This window comes from Meleagris gallopavo, chromosome 3, assembly GCF_000146605.3.
Source record: "Meleagris gallopavo isolate NT-WF06-2002-E0010 breed Aviagen turkey brand Nicholas breeding stock chromosome 3, Turkey_5.1, whole genome shotgun sequence".
Taxonomy (NCBI): Eukaryota; Metazoa; Chordata; class Aves; order Galliformes; family Phasianidae; genus Meleagris; species Meleagris gallopavo.
This window is the reverse complement of record NC_015013.2, coordinates 56701199-56724544: the sequence shown is the minus strand read 5'-3', so window position 1 is coordinate 56724544 and position 23346 is coordinate 56701199. Positions and strand designations below refer to the sequence as shown.

At 40.5% G+C, this 23346-nt stretch overlaps 1 protein-coding gene across 1 annotated transcript in view; it reads left to right on the top strand.

Annotated features, from left to right (window-relative positions):
- The window catches only part of IMPAD1 (inositol monophosphatase domain containing 1), a 173475-nt gene that overhangs the window by 130022 nt on the left and 20107 nt on the right, over window positions 1-23346 (top strand). The window lies entirely within an intron of this gene.

Sequence of the window (23346 nt, the reverse complement as noted above, 5' to 3'; positions counted from 1 at the left end):
TAGCTACAAAACTGAAAACTCAGTTACTTACAGAGCTGCAAATTTGGATGACTGTGCTTTAGTACACCACAAGAGCAAAACATCAGCGTCAATCACTCCATAGGTATAATAGAAGAAGTTAGTTTTCAGAATTGCTTAATAGGAGAGCAGTGCAGCCACTACATGGATTTTGACATGGGAAAGCATGAAAGAGTCAGAGGGAGAGGCTGACAGAAGACAGGGTCATCAGGAAAGGGAGAGAGATTAGACAGAAGGATTGTGTCAGGCTAAACTACCATGGTCTTCCCAAGGCAAAGCCTGTGATCAGAGGGTTAATGATAACATTCTCCCAGATTTGATAGGAAAATAAGGCTAAAGATAAGGCAGTAAATATTTACTAGTGCAGTTGAATAACAAACCAGAAGACAGGACACTTTACTGCAACTGACTGAAACAGCAAAGCAGACTTAGAAGTTACTATAGAACAGCCTACTTTATGAGTTTCCCAGGGCTTCTTGCAGGTCGTAGAGCAGTCCTCAGATTTGCCAGCTGGTGGGCATGCACTCGTGGTGCTGGTTACACAGTATGAGTCCTGCAACCCTGCACCTTCTGTATAAGGCAGAGGGTAGAGGAGGCAGAGAGACTGGCGTGGGGATAGGGGATCTGAGGAAAGAGTCCCTTCATCTGTCGCGATGCTACTGCCTGTGCCAGAGGTGCTGCAGCTGTCCTGTGCTCATTTCACACAGCTAGCACTAGGAAATGGGCACACCTGTTAGTCTGGGAGTCACAATTCAACTGGGAAACTAGTAACAATAAATCGGGTTCTACTACAACAGAGCCAGAAAGTATTGATAAAACCCCAGAGGCAGGAATAGGCATGACTTTGATCTCTTTCCCTTTAGGAAACAGTTTTAAAGGGATTGTTTATAGCATAGAGGAGTACTATTACTGGCTTTGAATACAGCATTGAATTAGTGCCAAATAAGCATGTGTAAATAACTGCAGTGCACAGAGATCTAGAGCATCCCTTTGCCATTTGGAAGGCTTGATAGGCAGTTTAGGTAGCTGCAATGTAGTTATTTTCAAAACCTGCACAGCATAGAGTCTTGCTTCTCCTTGCTAGTAACCGTATCTTGCAGGCAATACGTGTTCCTTAGGGCAGAGCCACAGATCTGGCAAGGCTGCACTGCTTCCAGGATTTATGTCACTATTACTACAAAACACCATGCTGAGCTGTCTGGTTTCAGCAGCTTGCGTGGAGCTGTCCTGAACTATTTTGCTCTCTAGTGGGCAGTACAGGGAAAAAAATATGAAGGAACTAGATGATAGCTTCTGTATAGGGCCTAGATGATCTTGCTTTTATTATATTTTTCATTTTTCTCTAAATCATCCAGGCTTTCAGGTGAAATATGACCTTCTTAAGAACTGCTAATATCTTAGTCTCTAAAGTCACTTGGAACAAATCCTTTCTGAGTATTTAGAATTCACACAGGACAAGCCTGTGTTAATATTGCCAACTAACACAAGTAAAACATGGGAATTAGCGTCTTCATTTAGACAGCACATGAAATTAGCTAAAAACTGTGATTCTTGTACCTTTCTAGGTCATCCACTTACCATCGTACCAACAGAGTTTCAACAAGTTCCAAATTAGAACCTCAGAAGGAGGAGGGGTATTCTTCCTTCAACATATATTTTCTTCAAAACACAGGTGCATGCTTCTCATCAGGGAGGAGAGGGGAAGAAAGAACAAGACAAAGCAAAGGCAAGGCAAGGCAAAGGCGAGGCAAAGGTGAGGCAAAGGCAAGGCAAGGGGAAATGGAAAGGGAAAGGGAGGGAAGGAAGAGGAAGGAAGGAAGGAAAGGAAGGTGAAGGAAAAGGAAAAGGAAAAGGAAAAGGGAAATAGGAGAAGTCTGAAAGCTGTTTGTGGTAAGAGCTAGAACAGCATTTCAAAGACTGCAATACCTCTTCCTTACGCAATAAATAGTTGCATATCTTTCTCAAGAAGGACAGACTGTATGGCTGAAATTGAGATGGGGAGCCACACATATTTTATCTTAGCATATCCTGCTAGCATTTTACAAAAATCCCTGGGCAACCTTTAACTTTCCTCTTTCAAATCCTCCTCCCAACAGTCGTTTGGCTAATATTGTACCTCAGAGCAAAGTCTCAATAATTTGTGCTGAGGTGTATTGAGAACTGTGGGGCAGCTTTTCAGGCTGAGGCACCACAGACCAGGAGGCCTCAGAGAGTGAGATATGGCTGAGAGAAATGCTGGGAAAGGAGTGCAAGCGAAGGCTCAACAACTTCTTTATGCTAGGATTTCTTCTGCCTCTCCAATAAATATTTTGGCAGATGATACACCTTGGGCAGCAACATCATCTTCTAAGCTGGGAGGATTTTCTTTTGAAGCCTATCTTTCCTCTTAGGTCTTGTAGGTTTTTTGTTTGTTTGTTTGTTTTGTTTTGTTTTGATTAAGCACATGCCTAATGCACTTTCCAATTTTTTTTATTATGCATCCTTCTTGTTTTGGGAAAACAAAACACACAAGAGATCTAAGGCCAGGAAAAGGCACATAAGCAACTTGAACTCTGCTTCTGTTGGATCCTGTGTCTACTGTGCAGAGTTGTTTCACAGCATAGGAAGTTCTAGCTAATACATGGAAAACCATGGCTTGTAGAGAAGCAAGCACCTATCTTCTCGATATCCTCAGAGAAGACCCTGGAAGATATATTTTTCCCATTCTGGAGAGGAAAATATCCTATACATTTCAGCCACAGGTTTACATGCTAACTTTACATAAAGTTATTTACATACATACTTTATGTAACTATCCTCACATGTAAGACGTTGTCACAGCTCTTGTGAACCAGACATATATCTCCTCTTTTTGATTCCATCATTGCTTCTTCTGGGAAAAGGCTGAGCAGAGAGGATGGTGCCTCCAGTACTATTTCTGCTTGTTGATCTTTATCTGTTTCCTTTTCACAGATGACTTGCTTTTCCAAACACAGCACTAGAAAGCAAAAGCATATGCAGTGAGCTGATTTCATGAAAGTAGAAAAACAGCTGAAGCAAAATCTTCCCAAAGCCCTAGGTTTCTTCTTTTTACCACAGTTGTCATATTTTTAATGCCCAGAGATTCTTTCCCTTTTTCACAAGGAGTCCAGGAAGTAACCCACTAAGAATATGACCAGAATCCCCAGCCTGTGCAAAATCCTTATTCCATCCTCATACCTATGGGTTTGTTGATGAGTATTGATTACTACTCAGCTAAGGGACTAATAAAAGCATTCCATCTCCTCCCCAAATATCTCCACACATTTTTCCATGGGAAACTCCACCAGCACCTTCACCTGCTCACATAAAACCACTGCTTTCAAGTCACGTAGCTGTAAGTATATCTAACAGCCTTTCCCATTCCTGACTGTTCCTTTTGCACAGAAATCCATGGCTGTGGGGATGCTCTTCCAGGAAACTCCTCCGCAAGTATTTGTTCAAAAGAGACTTGCTCAGCAAGGTACTTCTGAACAGCACAGCTCTGACGGACCTCAAAGCTGTAACCACTTGGTAAGTTCATCCTACCTTGTCAGTCATCTCCGTCAGTAGATGCTTCCAGAAGGAGCAGGTTATCCTCAACTGAGTTCAAGCACAGCACAGATTATGAGGTTGCTGGAACTCATCTTGCTGGTTGAGTTTTGGCTGGTGTAGTGGAGTGCTGAGAACAACTGGTTTAGGAAAATCAGATCAGCTTTGGGCAACTTGTCAGCCTCTCTTGGAGAACACAAATATAATGTTCATGAATTAGATGTTGGCAAGATGCATTATCCAAGCTTTCTAAGGTGCATGGAAGCCTGGATACAGTACTCCAGGTGAGGCCTCACCAGGGCAGAGTAGAGGGGGAGGATCACCTCCCTTGACCTGCTGGCCACACTCCTTTTAATGCACCCAGGATTCCCTTGCCTTTCTTGGCCACCAGGGCATGCTGCTGGCTCATGGCCAACCTGTCCTCCACCAGGACTTCCAGGTTCTTCAATGCAAAGCTCCTCTCCAGGAGGTCATGCCCCAACCTGTATTGACACATACAGTTATTCCTTCCCAGGTGCAAATCTCTACATTTGTTTTTTGTTTGTTTGTTTGTTTGTTTTTTGTTAAACCTTATCTGATTTCTTACTGTGCAGCTTTCCAGTCTGTCCAGGTCTTGCTGGATGGCAGCACAGCCCTCCAGCATGTCAGCCATTCCTCCCAGCTTTGTATCTTTGGTGTACTTGCTAAGGTTGTACACTATCCCTTCAGCAAGGTTGTACACTATCCCTTCAGCAAGGTCACTGATGAAGATATTGAACAAGACCAGAGCCAGCACTGATCCCTGGGGAACACCGCTAGCCACAGGTCTCCAATAAGACTCTTCATTGCTGATCACCACCCTCTGAGCTTGGCCAGTCAGCCAGTTCCCAACCCACCTCGCTCTCCACTCATCCATCCCACACTTTCTCAGCTCCATTATTCAGGATGTTCTCACACAGATTATTAATAATACCATAGATGTGTAGATAGTAAATAGCAGATTATCTGCATTAATTGTACTAACAGTATTGAAATTAATTTGCTTTTATGGCTCGAGGCAAAGAATATAAGTCAAATGAATCTATTGAACTCAGTGGGCTACTTATATGCACATTTAATTTCCTATGTTCAAAAAAGAAAATACGTAGAAAAAAGACACAGTTTACCGTGAGTACTAGAAAGCATGTGTTAGGAGCTGTAAAGATAAATAATACATGACTTTACGCTTCCCCAGGAAAGGATTGGAGAAAAAAAAGATTCCATTTCTAGAGCAATGGTACACTTAATAGCCAAGTAAATTTCCCAATATAATTCCCATTCAATGAGCTACTTCATCTTACATTCTGCCCCAGTATCAGTATAGTTCTCCAGGTAAAATTAATCAAATAGAAAAGCTGTACAGTCACCCATGCCATGCAATGGAAGATATAAAATTCCTCCCTGATTCAGAACTTTCCACTTACATCCAAAAACACGTAGAGCATGGTCACAGTACAATCTACAGCACTCACCTTATACACAGACAAATCTGTGGTATGTATAATAGATAACAGAGAAAATCGTTTCCCTGTCTATTCCCATCTGTTCTCCTCTACATCAAACTTCTTATCTCATCTGTCCCAGGCCCCACCTTGCAGTTCTTGCTGACTAACTGCAAAAATTTACTTTCTGACTAACTGCACAATTTACATTGTGCAAAAATACAATGTAAATGGGAAAAGTCAATGCAAATGAGCATGTGGTCATAGAATCATAGAATCATAGGATCATAGAATCACAGAATCACAGAATCATAGAATCACAGAATCGTAGAATGGCTGGGGTTGGAAGGGACCTCAAGGATCATCGAATTCCAACTCTCTGCTGTGAATAGGGTTGCCAACCATTAAATCAGGCACCAGCTCAGGCTGCCCAAGGCCCAGCCAACCTGGCCTTAAGTGCCTCCAGGGATGTGGCACAGCTTCTCTGGACAGCCTGTGCCAGGTCCTCATCACTCTTATGATAATCAACATCACTGCTTAAGCAAATGCTTATGTTCAGGGTGACAAAGCTCATTTTAAGATTGCTTACCCAGGATTTACTTTGTCTAAAATGATACCAAAATACAAGATTTTCTTCAGCCTTTTCACAGAGTTACATTTCAATCTTCTGCTTTTATTACTTCACACTCATTGCAATTAGTCAAGCGTATTGCTTTCATAGTATCTATATCCAGGGAAAAAAAACTCCCTAAATAATCTCTAATTTAGTCCCCCAGAAAGAATTTGGCAGCCATTTCACATGATTAAGCAGTGATTAAGTAGCTGCCTAAATTGAGAAGAAAGATGCTTCTCTATGGCCTCCAAAGCTTTCTTACACAGAGCTGAGACTTGTCTTATCCCCATTACCCAGGGAGGAAGACAATTTGCTGTATGGTATACAGTGGAAATAAGACTCCACACTTTCCTTATTTTCCTATCATCTTGCAAGCGTGGAACATGTCTGGCTCTGTGTTTCCTTGTTTTCAGACTCACCCTGTAAAGCCCTCAGGCCATGTCTCTTCCCTGCCATGTGCTAGTGCACAGCCTGGGCTGACATAGGTGAAGAACGCACTACCCTGGTGGGTTGTCTGTGCCTATTCGCACCAGAAGTCTAATCTGACAAGTTTCCATCAGTCTGTTTATCAGATTTTGGATTCAATTAGTGCTTCCATTTGAAGTATCTGCTTCAGTCACAACTGGGGGTTTTGTTCATATTTTTCTTGGCATTGGGCAGGTTTCAGCCAAACCTTGGGGGATTTTTTTCAGAAGATTCTAGACTGATATATGTATATATGCCTAAACCTGCTGATAATTTTCTTCAGGAAGAAGCTGGTAACACTTTCTGCATCCAGCAAGACACCACCTGTGTTGAAGGAATGGAGTTTTCCCATTATTTTTATTCTCAGAGATAATACATCTTTCTCCATCTTTGATTTGCAAGTTAATATACTGTTAGCTTTATTGAGTATGATGTTGTTCACTTCAACTTGTGCTTGACCCAGTGTACACAGCTGGACCTCTTGGTATCCCCTTGTCAGACCCAGCAGGACTCTGCTAGGGAGTGTTTGCATGGATTCCACTGCACTGATAACAAAGAAAAGCAACTCAAAGCAGCTGTATGCATGGAATCATGATGTCCTGGGGAATCTGGGAGCTAGCTGCAAAGATTTTTTATTTATCACTTATAAGGATTGATGTTTTATCAGCTCCATGATGCACGTTTCAGAAGTTTCAACTTCTGAAAGCATAACATTAAATGACACTATTTAATAGAGGTTATTTGTGACCTCAAATACGAGGTAATACAGACAGAACTATATATGCCTATTAAAAAAAAAAAGGAATTCTCATAACAATTAAATCATCAAATACTTGCTTATGATTTTCAAAATTCTGCCCATGTTCTGGCAGTTATCTTTTTAGGCAGCTGTTTTCATGCTATGAAACTCCTCTGCAGGGATACAAAGCATACACTGAAAATATATGTACCTCAGTCTCAATTTCCTTAATTCTCTGTGCAGGATGTTACCTGTGCGAATTTTTCCTGACTTTGAATGAGCAAAAAGAGTCAATAACATTTCAGTGGCCAGAGCATATGGAAAATTTACATGCACTCTGTAATCAAATGTTAAGTACCTAAATACCATATAACCTTCCTCCACCATTTTGGTTGTATGTTTTGGTTTTAATTTGAACAGACTTTATGAAGAAAATCCTTGTGGCCTTGCTGGACCCAGGAAGAAAGATGCTCTACTGTTATAACTGTGTTCCATGGCTAACAAACACACCAAGCCACCAGATACAAGTCAGCAATATGACTAGATAGCATTTAAGTCAGCATAATTGACAAGAAAACAACATCTGTCACATGTGATGTTTCTCTCAGGAAATCTTACTCCCTTATTCTCACCTGGGATGAGAATTCCTGTGTGCCAGGCTGGGTGGCTCAGTGAGCAGAACCGCCCTGCGGCAGGGGAGGCAGGGAGTCTGCAAGAATAGCAGCAGGTGTTGGAGACAGAGGCACAGCCAGGGACTATGGCATCAGCAGTGGCTTCTAGGCAAGAGGTAGGCAAGAGGAATCACACAATATTTTTCTCAATTTGGAAAAAACGATATAGATTTTGTAAGGATATCCAAAATATAAGTTGGCATTATGAAGTACCTTGAAATCAGCCTGCAGGGTGCTGAATGCAGGCATGGAACCTCGTTTTTTCAAAATACATTGAGTGCAAGATCCTTGCCCTTCATAAAGTGTACATGCTTCACTGCCTCAGTAAGATGTGAAGCTCTCAGTACTGTCTCTTTCTATCCACAAAACGCTTGGCTTTAGGATAAAGCAAGTAAATGCCGTTTGTCTCTGAAACAGTTTTCCATTTCTTCAAAACAGCAATGGTCCTTGGAATTAGCGCTAGGAAATTTGGGAGATGTGTGAAAAGGAGCAAAGAAAAACATTCCTCACTGCAGCAATCAGCCATGTCACTCTCAAGCAGCTCAAGCCAACAGCACCTACCATCCCCTAACTGTGTCTATTCAAATACCACTCTGCTCTTCTGCTGTTTGCTTTTCTCATCCCTCCACTCTCCCACTGCATCTGTTATCTGCTGCTACTTACTGGCAGTGCTGGTAAAAGCCCTGTGCTGAACAACTCCCTCTTTGCATGGCAGACCTCAGCCCAGTGTTCCGCCTCCCTGCTGCTTTGAAATGGCAAAAAATTGAAACTTGGATGAAGCAAACACCAAGAATGCCAGCGGTATGGTGGATCCTGAAGTAAAAAATATTTCAGTAAGACTGTGCTTGGTCTTAGCACCAAGGCATATTGAACACAAATGGCATTCTGTAACATACCAGCACTGGTGGTCTTGCCTGAGTTGGTTTTCTCTGCCTGAGAAACATCAACATCACTTAATATAAGTGAGGAAGTATATGACATTAAAATCAGAGCTTCCAAAGTCAGAATCTGTTCAGACTGAAAGCGGCATAAATCTGAAGTAATTTCATTGCTATTATTACTTTAGGTTCAAGTGAGTGTAATCTCAGCAAGCTGCGCTAGCCCTTACCATAACAGCTCATTTTAATTCTACATAGAATTTTAACTAATGCAATCTGAAGAGGAAGATGGAAATAGAAAGTGGAGACAAGTCACTTTCAAATGAATGCATATATAATGTCTCCCTGTGAAGCAGTTCCTCATCCAGAACAGGCTTTTTTTTTTTTAAATTTGTAACTAATGTTAATTTAAATACCATTTTAGTAACTGTGAAAAAAAATTCTACTTGATTAAATTTTATTGTGATTAATTATTCCAGTATTTCTTAAGCTTGATACGTTAGATTCTGATTTCACTCGCATTTTTTTTCCACTACTTTAATTTCAGTAGCCCCAAAGAAATTACTCCAGATTTTTATGAAGAAAACTTGGAACAGAGATGGGCTCTGTATAAATTTAAATATCATTAAGTTGTGAATACAATTGTTTTTCATACCTCCTTCTATTTATTCTGAAAACAGGAAAAATATAGCAACTCCATTTAGGTGAACAATATGAAGAGCATGATTTGATCACTACTAAAGTGTACATCTAAATAGGTAACTTTAATGTGATTCATTTTCTCCTTTATTGGGTAAACTGTTGAACAGCCAGACCATGAAAAACCTTCAGAACAAGTCACATCAAAGGAAGCCGCTGGAGGATGAGGTTAAGGTTATGGACCTGCTCTGTCTCAGCAAAGATGCTGAGCTGAGCCCCTACAAGGGAGACTTGTATTCTCAGGAGTGAATCACTCCTTTCTCAGGTCTTAGACTCTCCAAGATGTCCATAGAGCAACATTACATAACAAATTTAGAGTGATGCTAAATTTGCCAGATGCCCACAGCAAGAGTTGTGTAGAAAGACATCCGTGTTTCAGTGATACTTCACCACTAGTTACAATTACCAGCAATAATGATGCAGGAAAAATAATACTCCTTCATGGAGTATTATAGTGTACCACATTTCTCCCTGGAAACATATTGCCATTCAGTCTTCACTAAGTGAATATTCTAGAGGCATTCAGAGCTTTGCTCTCACGAGTTATTGGTGTCTTCTGTTACAGGTTCGGGAAGTGAGGCGTGATTGAGCACAGGGCAAAATGCGAAGAGCTGCAGTGATTGATTTCCAAACAATGAAACACAGCTGATAGACAGGAACACAGTGAGAAGGCTTGAACACAGAAGGAGACTCAGAGAGCCATAAATGTCTAGCTGTACTTGAACTTGGTTAGTGAAGCATGTAACAGAGTTTCTGAACTCAAGATGTCTGTATTAGCAGTTTACAACTCTATGATTTTTCGGTGCATTGGTTAATATCCACATGACATTCTGGAATATTTTGCTATGTTATGTTTTACTACCTTTGTATATCTATATAGAAATACGGAAATATTTCTCTAACTCAGAACAAATAGATGTCCTCAAATGTGAATTTCTCAAGTCTTCCAACAGTAGCTGATACAGAATGAATTCAGTGAAAAAGCTACTCTGTCATACTTATCTGAAAAGTGGCTTCCCAAAGTGGTGTACTTCTATCAGTATTTGAAGGTCAGTCCATTTTTGGATGTAGCAATAACATTTATCCAGTGCATCACAATGCTTTTACTGCATAGCACTGTGAAAATATTTTACTATATGCACTTGAAAACATTTTAATGATTCTGAGATTCCAATTAGTTTATTAAATAATTAGCAATGTCCTCTTTTCTTTAGATTTGTTTTCCAATCTGACTTAAAAGAATTGTCAGGACTGGAAGAGACTTCTGGAGATGATCTTGTCCAACTCCTCTTCCAGTTGCTCAAATTCATTTCTGTTGTTGAATTTCCCTAACAATTCACTTTCCCCCCAAATAGAACATGCTATGAACAACAGAGGGTTAGTTATGTTGCATAAGGAAAGAAGTGCATTTTTTGAACTATGAAACAAAAAGTATTCCATTTACCTCTTCAGTCATTTTAGCATCTGTCTTTACAGAAGTCCCATTAATTTACAGCCTGTGATTCATTTATTTTTGCTACTCCTGCCGCTGCTTCTGAAGGGTTATAATATTCAGTGTTAATGTACCCATCTTTTTATGGATTTTAATCCACCTCTATGGTGGATGCTTCAGATGCTGCTAACAGATTTCAGTAGTATTGATTGTTTATCACACCAAATGCTTTACGTGCACTGTCAGAATTAATAGAATGTTTGCTAAAACAAAAACTCATTTTATCTTTGTTGTACTGCAAAGAGCAAAATTAGCAAGGTTTCTCATCTCACAGATTATTGAATCTTTTTGATGAACTGTGCTGATTGTTAATAAACTGTGCTGATTTTTGATGGACTGAGTTTTAAATTGTTAAGAATCCTTGAGAATTCTGAACAATACAAGATAAAGGGTTTTCCATGAGCACTTTGAACTCCAGCTGGCTCCAGTATCCCCTGCAGAACAAGTCTCAGTACACAATGAATGGAAGTATCAACTACTCTCTGAGTAATACATATATACATACACAGTGAGATCCCTGAAGCACTGGCTAAAAAGTTTCGGTTTAGGCAGAGTACTGTGACAAATTCAAACATAGATATGGCATAAACTATTTTCTTTACGTTCTCTTTCTGGACAAATCCACCTCTCTTGAGCTCCACCATCAGTATGTTAAAGTGCTTGTTAAGATTGCATGCAGCCCTCTGGTGACAGTGTTGATGGATGATAGCTTTCTGCTGTGGAAAGAGATGGAGTGCCTAAGGCTGATTCTTTCACATGTGTTAGTGGTTTTTTTGACCACGAGGTTTTGTTCATGTGTCAGTCTCCTAGCAACAGCAGGCAGCCTGATCCATGAAGTTCACTGTTTCCTCCCTGGGAAATTAATACAATGGTGACATCTCAGTTTAATAATCTATTTCACTGCATTTTGAGGAATGGGTGATCAATTTATTAAGTGCTGCACATTACAAAGCATCAGTTCTGGAGCAACCAGCCCACAAAGGTTTTGACTAATGTTGCTGTAACAGGAAAAGCAATCATTACACTAGAAATACACTGTGGGTAACAGGCAGTTCTTTGTCAAGCTACTAAGTTTGTAACCTAGAGGATTTAATGACATAAAACAATAGCAAGATAATCTGCAACTTGTTGAAATTCAGGCCAGTAGTTTAAAACATGACTGCACAAATACATAAATAAATAAAATTGAAAGCTCATGCAGTTTGTATTACTCAGGCTACGGTAGAATAGAAATAAGCTCTGTGGAAGGTTATACCTGTACAACAGTAGTACTGCAACCACATTAGGCACAGTACTATTTTGATTGTTTGTAAGATGATATTTGGGTGTATATTCATGTACTTTTTTTTGGAACCTTTGTTTGGTTTCTGATAGAGCGTAAGTCTCTGTTTCCTTCTGACACTGATGATGCTTCCATTTAAGGGTACCACTAACTGCATGGGAAAGAACTGTTGTATCATTAAATGGATGCAGAGCAGGACCTATTTTAACTCCTTGTTTATAGACACTGATCTAAATGTTTAGCACGAAAAGAAAAAAAGTTTGTTGAGCACTACAGCTAGACAATCTTGTCTGTACGCTCCTGTTCTAAGAACAAGGTGTCTCCCTACCTTGTCATAAATATCCAAACGTTCAAGGTGATGCTGTAGGTATGCAGGGAGAACCCAGTTCTGCAGCCCCTACTCAGAGCAGGAGGAGGAGCAGCTCTGGGTAAGAAAGCTGAATAGTGTCTGAGAGGGATATTAATCTCCTACACTTCATATAGTAAAAAAAGAAAAGAAAAGAAAAAGAATTGAGTCCAGGCTTCTAGTTTCTTGTTCAAACAACAATATGGTGTATAACATACATCTAAAGTCTGAACGGCACTGTCACTCCATCTCTATCTTCTGTTGTTCGTATTTACCGTTCCTCTAGAATCCATAGCCATTTATTTGGCTGCATTCACACAGCAACGTTCTTGTGCAAGATTCAGCAGTGTTACACATTAGTGATGTTAATGCAAGAACATAATAGGTTAGAGACTTGCAGAGTGAGCTCTAACTGACTGAAAGAGATCTAGGAGAACCTGATCTCTTCTTCTGAAACTACAATGCACCTTTCACAGTTCCCTGTCAGTTCATTTCCTGCAAAACTCAACATTTGTACCCTGTGATTGAGCAGCAACAACAAGAGGCCTTCGTAGCGTACATTATTTGTAAATTAGCATGGAAAACTGAAGAATTAAATGTGCTCTTGGTGATGAGACCACACATTGAAGAATTAGCATGGGATTAGCATGAGATGAAAAGTGTTTTATCGAGGGTTCAGAGAAACGACATATTCTTCAGGAAATGTTTACTTACAAGAAAAAAAGGGAGATAAGAATGTGGGGTTGGAGGGGAAATCCTTATTGAGTTGGATTCAATATGCTTGAGGGCTTTGGCTCTGTATGTGCCTTGGAAATATTTCAGTTTATTTTTGAGAAATAGTATAACTGGCAGGAAATTAATTAAATTTTGTTTGGGGAGGGTTGTTTCTTATGAGCAGAAGTCAAATTGAAATTTCAGAAGAATAACCAAGACAACAGTATTTCTTAATCTAAATGGTATTTTTAAGGAAGAATAAAAAAGGATTAATTTTCATATGTAAAAAAATCATTCTTGTGTTTTAATACCTTTGAAGCTCTTTGAAGTAAAAAAGGATAACAATCAACAGTATTTGTTTTCCCTGACATATAGGAATATAGGAATAATTGTTTGAGACATCAAAGTTTAATTTATCTAAGGAATATTCTTACTCTTCTTGCTCAGAGGAATATTTATAATAAAAACCCATATTCTTATTCCAGAATCATAGCCACACAGAAGGACAAAATGCCAGACTGCTATATTCAAACAATATATAGTTGCTTCGGATCAATTTTTCAAATGATACCTAAAGCTACTTTATATCCTCAGACCATTTTTTCGAGAAAAATCTTCATGGAGCAACATGTTGGCATATGAGAAGCATTCAAGGCAAAGAGCCAAAAGTTTGACTCTTTTTGATGCAGAGCATTTTTGAGACAAAAGACAGGCAAACATGAACCTCTCTGTTTACAGACATTTTGTTTATGTAAAGATACCACGGTAGTGCATGGTGTTCTTTTAAAATTGCAGAGCTAGGCACTGCCTACCAGTAAAAAAACAAAAGGACACCATTCCTATCAGATGTCCACATTTAGCCATGCATAACAAGCACAATGTTAGTACAAGCAAAAGGATGGCTTTTTTAACAGAGTGGCTGTTACTTAGGAATGTTTCAGCTAAAAGTCTTTCAGAATTCCCAGTGATATCTACAGAGATAAAAAGTTTCCCACAAATAGATTCTTGAGAGCATGTGGTGCTATTTTATGCCCTGCATCTCCTATCTTCCTATTGCTTCTTTTCATCTACGTAGTCTCAGAGTAAGAAAAGTATTAAAGGCATTAAAGGCACAAAACAAGAGTTATACTTTCTGTTATGTATTCCTGGGTAGCCTTAAATCTCACCTGTAATCTCCTCATTTTCCTAATTAAAGTCATAAAAATTTACAATTTAAAAAACATGTTTTGAAAATTAAGTATTTTAATCAGTATCATACTAGGGTGATAATCAAGCATGAACATATGCATTTCACATTGTCAGAAACCAAAATTATCATTCTTAATATTATTAATAATAACAAGGTAAACCAGTGAGGACTTGATGAGGGATTTAAAAGATAAGAAACAAGATACAAGTATGGCTGGTGGGTAATGCCAAAAGCAACTAATTACCATGGGTTTGAAGAAGAGACTTAGAATGTGATTAAGTTGATGATCATTTAATCTCACTTCTTCAGTGGTAAATATAACCTTGTGTCTCCTTATAATGAGTATGAAAGCTGTCATAGAACTTAAAGAACAAAGAGGAAAACTTTAACTGGAGCCTCTTCTTTAACCATTCATTGGTTCTCTGTCATGCTGATCATCTTCAAATCATACCAAAAACAACAGGCAATGAGAGAGCTCCAGAGGCAAGGTACATAATAGGGCCTTGTGCAGGGAGCACTGACAAGTATTTCTGATATGGCACTACAAGCAGAATCAAAAATATCCACAAGCTGCCAAGTAAAGCCCCCTGAGGCATCCACAAAGAGCATGAAATCCAAACCCAGGTCCAGCTGCTGGACAGCTGGACCTACAGCAGCTCTTACAGTTTGCAATTGCTCCAAGTCCTGGGGGTCATTTGCACTGGAAATCCTCATTCCTATAAAAGAAAATCTGGGGGCCTTCCCAAGTGGAGGAGTAGTCCAAACTAGACAGAACAAAAACCAGACCTTTTCTAGTGAAGGCAAAGATAATCCTATCAAGCTCTGTGTAATTTTTATAAAAGCTGTAGTTTATGTGTAAGTAGGAAGCAAGCAAGTGAAAACAGGGATTTCTCACATCCTGAGGAAACTTTCATGATGAGCAAAGACTGGCCAATAGGCATAAGACCCATTGCCCTCAGCAAGTTAGAAATGAAATACAGGTATTTTACCTGTGATAATTTTGGGACCAAACAGTGGATGTAAGCACAGTGAGGCAGTGGGTGGTGCATTTCAGCAGTGGCAACACTGATAGTGGGTTACCTCCGCTGGTGCAGATTTCTACAAGTGCATTTTCGTAAATGGATCATAGATTGGCAGATTAATGGTTATTGAGATCAGTGAAACCAAGTAATTACCAGTACATCTGGATTCCCAAAAACAACTTACTAAGGATTCCCATTTCACTTTCCTCTAAATCTCAAAAATAGACTGTTGGCCATTTTTAGAGTATCAGTTATAAAAGTTTATAGGTATTAAATTGTACTGAGTATTAAAAGATATAGGTTGAGAATAATTTTGGAACAACTGCCTGTAAATCATAAACTTTTAACAGCGCTCTCACCAGTAAAAGACAATCATTATATTTCAACATTTACCATCCAAATAAAACCATCACCTCAGTACAACTGAGTAAAGTTCCCTCAAGCAGCTGTTATTAGTGTTTTTTTGTTTTGTTTTGTTTTTTAAATGAGTAGATCAATAGAATTGCTCATTGCCACAAACTGGAGAGCTGCTTAGGGAATAACAGAGCTTGTTCAAGCTCATCAGTGTTCAAAGCAGAATTTCCCTTAAATTCTGATCTATGACACATTCAAAAAAGTTCCTAGGCAAAATGTGCTGGGAGCCTTTAAGGCAGAATCCTGCCCTCTTCTTTGCAGAGGGGTATCCACAGTGAGGAGGCACTCACCACTAAGGCTTGTCTCATCAAGCATAAAACACAAGTATTCCAAAGCCAGATGTTCATTTTGATGGCTGAGGCCAAGGGTTATGAATTATTCCAGACTTCAAGACTGTCCTTTTCAAATAGATTAACTGCGGAAAGATCTAGATTTTATTCTCTTTGGGGTAACCATCCTCAGGTACTCAGAGACAAATACGGGGATTTTTATTAAGGGTATTAGAATTCTTTTTTGAAGCTGCAATAGGAAGCACAGAAGATAGTTTCAAAGAACAGGACTTCAGAGACGTACTTAGGAGCCTCAAAATATTGCTGACCTGACTCCAAGCCCATGGCACAGCATAGAAATCCTCAGGGCACAGCAAATCCATTTTACCATCCAAAAGAGCAGTGTAGCTCTCAACTTGCTTGCCATGCCACATGTTTGTTTTGCCAGGCTAGCTTGCAGATGGATGAGTTCCCTGGTCTGGCTCCACATGTGACTTCACTTAGTGTGTTGGGAGCACACAGCTGGAGACAGCACAGTGTAGAGAGAGCAGACAGATTGGGACTTGCATCAAGTTGAAAAGCTCGCATGGGCAGCACCACAACAGGGTCATAGTACTATTTTAGCCTTGGGTCTGTTCACTGTTCTAGTTTGCATAGGAAGTCCAAAGATAGCCGTGCTGATGTAACTGGGGGAAGGAGTTTGGGGTTCACAAATGAGCAGTCATGCGCAAGAACTGAAAGGCCAAAAACCACTTCAGCTGTGATCGTCCCTGAACTACCGAGCAATCAATAGCATTCAGTATCATTTCTGAACCTGCAGCAGTGCTGGAAGTGGATTATGTGCATTCTTCCTTAGAGTACATAGGAAATGTGTGAACATACTTCACAGCATTGAGAGGTGCCTCTGTAAAGCAGCATGGTGTTAAAATGAAGCTCTGCCTGGCTGAGGGGATTTTACCACCACAACCCATTCTGGAAGAGTCTGTTGGAATCCACCAGCAATTAAACCCCTCAGGCGATGCAGAAGTATGATAGTTTTAAAGAAGTCTCTCTGTAAAGCTGTGAAATGTAGTATTTCATTGCCTTGCACTTATATAGTCATCTTTTCCTTTGTAAATTGAATGAATATTTCACTTTAATGGATACTTCCAATTCACATATAAATGGTACTCTAATTTGGTAGCATTTATACTCACTTCACAGACTAGAAGATTTTGCATTTCGGATTAGGAATGACTAACAGGTCACTTCATATCATCTCTTTATCTTGGATCCCTAAATTTTACTCCACAGTACGCCAAGTAATTAACTTGATCAGAGTACAGCTTGTGTTTGGCAGCTGCCACAAACTCCCTTAATATTCCTGAAGTTCAGTGTCTTCCCCGCTGTTTTATCATCATAATGGTTTCCTGACTGTCACCAGAAGACTTCTCTGCAGTTCCTGATTTTCATAATGCTTTCTCTCAGGCTGCTCTGTACTGCTTCAGTGAACTTTGCTAGAGTGCAGGGCATCCAGCAGCAAAACCACATCTAACTCTCAAACTGTTCAGAATCCAAACAAAAGGATTTCTCTGTACAGCATCCAAAATTGGCAGTTACAAGCATTTAAGCTTTTTGCGCCAAGATCAAATATAAAATAATCTCCTTCTCCATATTTTCAGTGGTCACAGTCTTCTCCCTACCCTGTATCTCCAGCTGTATCTACAGAGCCTCTTTTTATGTTACACATGAGCTTTTCCAGATAAGCTTTTTCTTATAGTTCCCTTAAGTTTCCACACGTATTTAGGGTTTTCCCTTCTAAACTTCTTCATTTCTCAGTTATTCAGAAGATATTTCTGCAGTTAACTTTTTAAAGACTTTTTCATTTCCTTGGGCATATAATTTTTGCAGCCTAGCTGTTAAGCTTCATACCTCACTGGCCTGTTAACAAGACAGCAAAATTCTACCCTTTCCCTTTACCCTAAACCAGGTTTGACTGTACCATAAAGACAGCAGGTCTTGCAGCAGCACATTAAATCTTTTATAGTCAGATGACGCAAACTGCTGATCTAATTTATAAATACTATGTCCATTAAGCATTTTTTTCTGAACATTTGGGCAAGGTGGCTTTAATTCAGATCAAGCAGAAATTTCCCAGACCACCCACAGGTCCTTGCAGACCCCTTATTCCCTTCTACCTCCTCCGTCCTCGGGTCTCTCTTCCTGGAACCTTACCACTGTCACCAGTGCATTGGATTTTGCATGCTGTTTTGCATCTCTCTTTTGCATCAGACATCCTCTTTTAGACTGGGATTTTCTGCTTTCCCTTAGGCCTTGCTGCATTTCATAATCTCTTGGTGGCATTGCCACCCAGCCAGAATTAAGCCATAGCACAGAACTGGACTTCTGTAAGCAACATTTCCTGAATGCAGCTCAGAGCACTGAGATGCACACAGGGTAGAACAATCTCCTTGCAATCGGACAGCAAGGAGCTTTGCTGCATTGTTGCTGGCTGAGCATCTCAGTACCAGTGCTAAGTGGACCTGGAGCAATGCAAGGAGACAGGCTCTGAGCAGCATACACTGGAGGACTATGAATGTTAATGACAGCTCCAATTCTGGTAGTGTGATCTGCTGCAAGCTCCAGAAGTTGGATCCTGTCCTGGTGAGGAACAGAGATGTAATTCCCACATGCAGCACAGGCTTTTTCTTCATTTGGATTTGGGTCCATTTCTTCTCCACTCACCTGAGAACTGGGCTATGGGAACTAGGAACTCTTCCGTTCCTCAAGCCAATTCCAAGATCAAGACCAGATAAGAAATTCACTCTAGGGGACTTTTCTTAACAAAGTCATCTCCTCTTCTTGTCTTCTGGGTAGGCAGCCATGCCTTGGGCGTTTAACCAATGCAGCAATTAGTGTGCTTCACCCCCAGCAGTGCCCAGCATTGTGGTCATCACTATGCTCCAAACTCCTCCTGCATTTAAAAACAGACCCATTTAACCTGAACCATAAACATTTTATTGCCAACTATGAAAAACTGAGCACCTGTGCTTACAGAGAAAGCTTGTCTAACCCACAGACAAACACAATGGATAAAACTGAGCAAGACATCACACAACCCATACCTCTTAATGGACAACAGTTGCACATTTGACCTCACCTAACGTATTATGATCTATAAAACTGTACTGTATCTTGGTTGATATTATATTTCCTGATATAGCAGACTTCCTTGCAGAGTGATTGTGGGTAACTCCTTAAGCCAAGGTAGTCACTCTATCTGTCCTGCTAAGCCATGAGCTGCAGCAACCAGGGAACACAGATACATTGTCCTGAGCTGACCCTAATACTGGTGCCATATCATGTAATATTGGACTTGTCTGTAAAGGGATGTTCTGTTTCCATTGCACTCTTCTCACATATCCACCACATACAAGTCCCTCACAACATCAGCAAGCAACATCCCCAGCTGCTGACCTGTACCTGGCTCCATTACATCCAGAACCTACAGAGACTCAGCTGCAGCCTGCACTTCTGTGGGCACCGTTCTCTGATTCACGCAGCTTGAGAAGTAACCTGTAAAATCAGGAACAGGTGAAAACATACAAAAAGGATCTGTGTCATTAGCAAGGCTGTGGATAGCAGTCCCTAAATGGCTCCAAGAATGCACATCACTTCAGATAGTGAATCCTTGACAGTGTGAGGGCAGGAACGAGACTGCAGCTGTAGCAATAGAAAAAGGATGAATGAATTTTCATGCTCTTAGCAGTGGTGGATTGGATTGTCCCATGATGGCCATGGACAGTCACATGCCAAGCACAATATTTTTGTTTCTTTTAAACATAAAGTTGGCATAAAGGCATAAAGTTGGTTTTGGAAGGTGCAGAGATAACAAAAGTCGTCCTATCAAGTCTCTGCAACAGCCATGGATTACTTCTGTACATCACTTATTACTTTACTGTTGACTTCTACTCTATATGCACAGCTTCTATGGCTGGAGCTTTACACTTCTCTCCCATGCAAACTTCAGAGCACTCTTTTCATGGTCTGGTTGAGCAAGAGTGGGTAGCAAAAGTGCAGAAGCATTAGCTCATTTCTATTTGTGATACACTCTAAAACAGAGACGTACGTCCATACTCTTTGCCCTGTTTCTTTCACCTTTGTGCTTCATACACCTTGCAGTGTTCTAGTTTTATTTTAAATGCTACTTTAAATAAATACCTTAAAATTAAAAATAAAAATAAAATCCTCAAGCTTAGTACATCCATGCACAACGCTCCTGAGGTTCTCATCTCACAGAGACAACCAGGATATAAGAAAGACTAGAACTGGGGCTATGACTGTAAACAAGATTGGATGAGATGGTGTTACAACCAAAATTACCTGTCAAGAGCAGGAAATGTAAGCAGAAAACAGATGGAAAGAAGGAAGAAATGGCTTACAGAAAGTCAGCAGTGACTAGTCAGAGCTCCCCATATAAACTGCACCTGGGTTATGCCCTCATATGAGGCTGAGTCTTCTCCTAAGACTACAGCTGTCAGTGCCCACATGAATGTAGGTACTTTCAGATTTACATAAGGATGTCATAGAGAAAAAGGATGCCAGCATATTGCCTATTGGTTAGGTGATTGCATTCAGCAATAGACATGGTGAATGCTGAAAGCCAGCAGTTAGTACATACAGTACTACTGAAATAAAGAGCACTTTGTGCACTGTTCACTTCACAGCTTACATTAGCATCAGTACTTGCAAGCTATATTTACCACAGCCATAGAAATCTTTGCGGAAAGTAATAACTCCCTTCTTTTTCAATGCCTCTAAAAGGCCTTTGCAAAATTCAGTGGCTTAAAACGCTAAATATTTTACTGTCTTTCCGTTAAATAAGAAACCAGCTCAGAAAGCTGCAATTAAAAATAAATAAATGAATAAAAAATGCCAGTTTCTTTCCTCATCCTGGGTTTCCTCCACCAATAGCTTGAAATTCCAGTTCACTGAGCATATGAACAGTTCCTGACAGCATCATAGGGCACAGCTGCCTTTTGCATTGGCCAGCATTTTTAAAAGGGACACAAATTATAAGGGCTGCTCTGAAAGTAATGCGTTCTATTTTGCCAGCAGTATCAGAGACAGTTTTTTTTGGTATGGCAGAAGAAGTTGAACCTTCCCACCAATATTCTGTTACATTTTCTTGCCAGTGACAGATGGCAGCAGAAGGAGAGTCTGACAAAATGGCATCTGATGTGGAAGTGGATATGAAACAAAGGTGTGACACTGAATTTCTTCACACAGAAAAAATGTCACTCGTTGACATTCATCAATGCTTGCTGAACGTTTGTGGAGACCAACCAGTGCATGTGAGCACAATGAGACAATGGGTGGTGTGTTTCAGCAGAGGTGACAGCAGATTACATCCAAATAACTGTGTACCAAGCTGTGTATTGGCTTCAATACATTGGAAACAATGATGACAATGTTGGAATATCACAAAGTTTGCACCAGGTGGGTCCCATGAGTGCTCACATAGGAACAGAAAGAACACCATATGCAAGTTTGTCAGGACCTGTTGAAAAAATACAGAGCTGAAGGGAATAGTTTCCTGGATTGTATTATCACTGGTGATGAGACATGGTGTTATCACTACATGCCTGAGTCTAAATGGCAGTCCATGGACCAGCAACATGTGAATTCCCCATCTAAGAGAAAGCTCAAGACACAGCCCTCACTGAGTAGTGATGTGTGTTGTCTTTTGGGGTAGAAAATGGGTGGCCCTTCTGGATTTCCTGGAACAAACCATCAACTCTGAAGCTCCACTGCAACACTAACTAAGCTTGAAGGCTTGAATTTCCAGAGCCAGGCCAGAGAAGAGGACAACTTTTCCCTTGTAAAACTATAATGTCAGACCTCCTACCAGTTCGAAGACCATGGAGCATATTGCCAATCTTGGCTGTGTTTTACTACCACATCCACTCAGTAACCTGTATTTAGTGCCTTCTAACTTCTGTGTGTTCAGGTCAGTGAAAGATGGACTGAGTGGGCAACATTTTCCTAGCAATGACACCATCACAGCAGCTGTGATAGTGGTCACCTCTGCTAGTGCAGATTTTTACAAGTGTGGGCTGCAGGATCCTGTTCATTGCCAGTGAAAGTGCATAGTTAATGGTGGTGCCTATGTAGAATAATAGTGTTTTGTAGCTGAGAATTTGCTCTATTAAAAATGTGCTCTTTGTACCTGTTGTATTTTCCATAGGAGGCATTACCTTTGAAACAACCTATGTACACACCCACCTGCGTTGGTCTCATGTTCATTGCATACGCAAGTTTACTCTTTCCTAATATTCACTGTTGCTGTAGATATTGGCATTCATTATTACTGTATGAAATCATAGAATCATAGAATCAGCAAGGTTGGAAAAGACCCTCAGGATCACCCAGTCCCACCATCCACTGATCACCAATAGTTCTCACTAAACCATGTCCCTCAACACAACGTCCAAATGTTCCTTGAACACCTCCAGGGTCAGTGATTCCACCACCTCCCTGGGCAGCTCATTCCAATGCCTGACCACTCTTTCAGAGAAGTAGTATTTCCTAACGTCCAGCCTGAATGCTGAATCGTGAATTCAAAGAAAGGCAAATGAACAGGGCATCCTTTCAAGCTGTTCTGTTAGAGAACCAACTGCACAGAAAAAAAAAAAAAAAAAAGTCTTAAAAGGGAAAGGAAAATAGGAAAATGTGGACACTCCAGTTACTGCCTAGTAACCTAGAAAGTTAAATACCAGCATTACTAAGAGTAAAATCCAGCTCTTTTGAATCCCATTTCAAATGTAATGCTCTTTCTTTGGTTTGCAGCCCCTGCAGAGAGACACTTTGGATACATTGCAACTCATGGTAAGCAACCACATAATTGAACATGCCATTGAAACGAAAGAGTTAAGGGGGAGATGATACAGCACCTTTAGTTTGCAAGGGTAATCTTGCAGTGGGGCTAAGCTTTCACACTGTTAATTCGGGTCAGATATTAGGAAATGTTTCTTCACAGAAAGGGTGGTGAGGCACTGGCACAGACTGCCCAGGGGAGTGGTGGAGTCACCGCCTCTGGAGGTGTTCAAGAAATGTGTAGATATAGCACCGAGGGACATGGACACTTCTTTACAGAAAGGGTTGTTAAGCACTGGAATAGGCTCCCCAGGGCGGTGGTTGAGTCACCATCCCTGGATGTGTTTAAAAACCATTTGGATGTGGTGCTCAGGGACATGATTTAGAGGAGGGTTGTTAGTTAGGGTAGTACGGTTAGGTCATGGTTGGACTCGATGATCTTTAAGGTCTTTGCCAACCTGAGGGATTCTATGATTCCCAACACCGGGCACAGTGGTGTTGGGCTGATGGCTGGACCGGACGAACTCAGACGTCTTTTCCAACCTCAATGATTCTATCATTCCAAAAGCTTAACGCTTCCAAGAATCACAAGTCGGTATGATCATAGGTGCATCACACATCCCATCGCTCCCCCCTCTCGACCCTCACAGGCGATCCTACAGCAAAACCCC